Source organism: Pantherophis guttatus, chromosome 5, assembly GCF_059756535.1.
Source record: "Pantherophis guttatus breed Tessera chromosome 5, ASM5975653v1, whole genome shotgun sequence".
Taxonomy (NCBI): domain Eukaryota; kingdom Metazoa; phylum Chordata; class Lepidosauria; order Squamata; family Colubridae; genus Pantherophis; species Pantherophis guttatus.
Window position 1 is genome coordinate 11,322,525 of NC_142067.1, and position 4,754 is coordinate 11,327,278.

The window sequence follows — 4,754 nt, forward strand, 5'->3', positions numbered from 1 at the left end:
GTAGCAGCCTTTGAGTGTGTTACCCAAGGAGTCTCCAGCCCTTTCAAACCGCCTCACCAAATTAACGGAGTTATTATTTCTTTTTATGGAAATGATTTATTTCTGAAGAGCAGAATTTTAAGTATGTGAGACTCTAGTCATATTCCTTGATCGATACAAAACCAGGTCCTTTGTATATTTGTGATAATGCTGCCAGGTTCTGTTTTTAAGGTGTTTTGTGATATTTAACTGATTTTTTCACTGGAATAATATTTATTGTGTCTAAGACCCTGCAATAAATGGGATGCATCATTTTGAAAAATGAAAAACATCTCGTTCTTTCTAAAATTTGGAACGTTATTATTATTATTTTTTTTTGCATACTGAAATGGGATTCTTCCAGATAGCTGTTTATGTATTGGTTCATAAATACAGGTGCGCCTTCTTTAATGACCACTTATTCAATAACTATTCAAAGTTATGATGACACTGAATGAGTGGTAATTATGATCAGTCCTTGTACTTACTTAAGGCAGAGGTGGGCTGCTGGGGGTTCTCAGGGGTTCGGGAGAACCTCTAGCTAAGATTCTGTGCAGTTTGGAGAACCTCCAAATCCCACTCCTGGCTGGCCCCTCCCATCCCGCCCTTCCAGGGAGTCACCATGCGGCCCGTTTTGGATGCAGGTAAGTGCAGAGCGCGCATGGAGGCTCAGGAAGGTGAAAAAAGGGCCTACAGGAAGTTTGAGAAGAATGGAAATGGGCCCATTTCCAGCCTCCAGAGGGCCTCCGGAGCCTGGGGAGGCTGTTTTTGCCCTCCCGGAGGCTTGAGGAAAGCCTCCGGAGCCTGGGGAGGACAAAAATACTTCCCGCCATGGTGCAGGAGGCGGACTAGGCCACACCCACTAGAGCCACGCCCACCCAGAAACCAGGCAAAGAACCCATTGCTAAAATTTTTGAAGCCCACCCCTGACTTAAGGCCATCGTGCAATCCCATGGTCATGTAATCATGCTTTGCTATCTTCCCTGCTGGCTTGTGATAAGCAAAGTCAATGGGGAAGCTGCCAGGAAAAAGTTGCAAGTTGTAGTCATGTTAACTCCTCACTTAATGACCTGCACAATCCTCCCTTATCAATGACAAGTGGAACTGTGAGTCAAATGCTTTTTAACTTACAACCATATGACTTAGTAACGGAATTTACGGTCCCAATTAAACATTCCCAATTTTTAAACTAGGACTACTTGTGCTATCTTTGGATTGTGCTTCCGAAAGAAGGGTAAATTTTAATTCCTAAACCAGCAAGACTTAAAGGTAACAGTCCAAATGGAACTGAACAGAACAGCATAGTACAGAACAGCACAGCACGGACCATCACAGAACAATATAGCACAACACAACATAGCACAGAACAGAACAGAACAGAGCATGATAGAATACTTTATTGACCAAGTGTGGACACACAAAGAATTTGTCTCCAGTGCATAAGCTCTTTACATGCAAACAACATGCTAATATTCTCACAAGATACCAATGGGAGAAGTTGGTATAAAATATAAGGTACAACCATACTACGTGGGTAAATGTCCTTAAGACAGTAAGTACTGAGGGGATTAGGTATTCAATTTATATATGGATACACCCAGTGTGGAATTCAGCCAGCTCAGACCAGTTCGAGCAAACTGGTAGTTAAATTGCTGGCTGGTCCCACCCATCCCTTTTGGGCTCCCAGGTAACTGCAAGGCCTAGGCCCACAGCAGGGTGCGGGGGGACACATGCCCTCCTATGGCCCATTTTTGCTCCCAGGAGGTTTCAGGGAGGCCTCCTAGGCCCAAAATGGGGCACGGGGGGGGGCAGGCCCCAAGGCCCATTTTTGCTCCCAGGAGGCCACAGGGAGGCCTCCTAGGCCCAAAACAGGGTTTGGGGAGGGACACCCCCCCACACGGCAGGAGACCGAGAGCTGCCTGTCACACCTCCTGGCCACACCCACCAAGCCACGCCCACAGAACCGGTAGTAAAAAAAATTGAATCCTACCACTGGATACACCACAAGCCATGCCTGTAACTCCTTCATTTTGAGAGCAACCCATTATTTCCAGTTGTCTTTCAAGCACAATGCAAGCTGTTGGTTGTCAACTTAGAATTCCTTCATAGACCATACCCATGTTATTCTAATAACACTTGGTCACATGGTAAACGGCAAAGTTTGTCACTTAAACGAGCCTTCTCAGTCATTTCTCTCTCTTCTGGAATATATAATATCCCTTCTGCCCAATGTGTATGGAGATTCTCAGTCATCCAGGTCATGATTGTCCCAACAATGCTTTTCAAGAGGCAACTAGACTTGTTTGTTGGTTTTTTTCTCGAAGACATTTTGCTTCTCATCCAAGAAGCTTCTTCAATTCTGACTGAATGGTGGAAGGATTTATATTCTTTGCAGTCATCTGGTCATCAGCACTCTCTCTGAGAGTCACCGAGGCCACTTGGGGGAGAGGCTGTTTACAAGACAGTCCTTTCAGCAGTTCCAAGAAGGTTCCACACCCATTTGCACTATTCAGATAACTCTGAAAGCACAGATAAACCTCCAAGTGGCCTCAATGACTCCCAGGAAGAGTGCTATGACCAGATGACTGCAAAGAGAAGCAACCTAGAACTAATCCTAATTGCTATAGCAATCAACCAATGGAATAACTTGCCTTCAGCACTTGTGGGTGCTCCATCACTGGAGGTGCTCAAAAAGAGACTGGATAATCATTTGTCTGAAATGGTGTAGGGTTTCCTGCCTAGGCAAGGGGTTGGACTAGAAGACCTCCAAGGTCCCTTCCAACTCTCTTATCTGTGTTCTATAACATACTTCAAGGACTACTTGTCTCACGAATATCACTATAACCAGTCCCCCCCCCTTTTTTTTTTCTCTATAAGAAAATTCACCTTTCTTTTAATGCTACATATTTTCCCTTCTCTCGTTTGATTTCATAATACCTTGGTAGAAGTTGTCTGTTTGGAATTCTCCAAATTTATGGATAGACAAAGTGGAGAAACAGTTCTTTGCATTTCTGGATATGGGAGATGGGTACATAAATCAAATCAAATCAATAACCCAACTCTGACTCCAAATGGCGTACAACTCCCCAACTCCATAATTAAAACAAACAGCTAAATAATCGAATTTCAAAATTAGAATCATATGTTGTAGGTAGCCGTATTAAAAACTGGGAATCATCCTTCAGGATAAAAATCAAATTGATTCATGATCTTGGGAAGAAAGTAATAAGTCTGGTCCACAAGGTTTAATTGAATAACCAGGTCTTTTGAAAACGAGGAGACAGAAATACTTGCAGGCAGAAGGGATCCCAAAGGTGCTTTTTCGACAGACAACTGGGCTTCCTTTGTTTTTTCTTGAAGACATTTTGCTTCTCATCCATCCTGAGGAGACTTCTCCTTGGTTGGCTTCCATCCATTGTTTCTTGTCTCACCCTCTGGTGCTTTGGAAAATAGGTTGAAACCCCCCCTCCCTCTTCTTTGTGGCAGCCCCCCACATATTGGAACCTGCTATCATGTCACACCTAGTCCTTCTTTCCACTAGATTAGACTCATTCAATTCCTGCAACCGTTGTTCACATGTTTTAGCCTCTGGACTCCTAATCATCTTTGTTGCTCTTCTCTGCACTCTTTCCAGATTCCCTCCATCGGTTTTATATTGTGGGGACCAAAAACTGGATGCAGTTTAATGCAGACCTCTCATTTAATGTCTGTTCCGAGTTACAACAGTGGTGAAAAAGGTGACTACTGTATTTTTTGGACTATAAGACGCACCTGATTATAAGATGCACCTAAATTTAGAAGAGGAAAACAACAACAAAAAAGTTTTTGGTCTCCGCATGTCCCATTTTCGGGCCTCTTTGGGGGGGCATTTTTGGCCCTTTTCTAGCCTTTTTGACCTGTTTTCAGGGCTTTTTTCAGCCTGTTTTTTTCAGCCGTTTTAAGGCTTTTTTCAGCCTGTTTTTCTAGAAAAAAACAGGCCAAAAAAAAAAAGCCTCAAAAATGGGCCAAAAAAAGCCTCTGTGCTTGCTTCGGCAGCACATATACTAAAATTGGAACAATACAGAGAAGATTAGCAAAAATGGGCCAAAAAAAGCCTCAAAACAGGCTGAAAAAAAGCCAAAAGAAAAAAAAAGGGGCCAATAAAAGCCCTGAAAATGGGCCAAAAAAAGGGGGGGGGCTGGAAAAATGCTAAAAAAGCCTAGAAAATGGGCCCAAAAAAGCCTCAAAAACAGCTGATTATTATGTATATGCTACTAATACACTAAAACAACCCAAACTCCTTGTATGATTGTTGGGTTTGGACTGGAAGATCGGATATTTGATTCCTGAGAGCCAGTTTGGTCTAGAAGGCACCAGGCTAAAAATCTGAAGATTGTGAAATGTAATCCTGAATTAGGCTTGGAAGTTGGCTGGATGACTTTGGGCCAATCATGAGGAGAGTGTGAGTTTTATTCCCGCTTTAGGTAGGTATGAAAGAGAAAGAAAAGGGAAGAAAAAGAAAGAAAGAGAGGGAAGAGAGGAAGAGAGAGAGAGAGAGAGAGAGAGAGAGAGAGGCAGGGAGGCAAGGAGACAGGAAGGGAGAAAGAGGGAGAAAGAGAGGGAGGGAGGGAAGGAAGGAAGGAAATAAGAAAGGGAGGGAGGGAGGCAGAAAGGCAGGGAAGGAGGGAGGGAGGAAGGGAGAAAGAGAGGGAGGGAAGGAGGAAGGAAGGAAGGAAGAGAAAGAAAGAAAGAAAGAA

General features: G+C 43.5%; 1 pseudogene; it reads left to right on the plus strand.

Annotated features, from left to right (window-relative positions):
- The first annotated feature begins 4,037 nt into the window (after positions 1-4,037).
- Positions 4,038-4,093, plus strand: LOC117664500 (U6 spliceosomal RNA; annotated as a pseudogene).
- Positions 4,094-4,754: the final 661 nt, after the last annotated feature.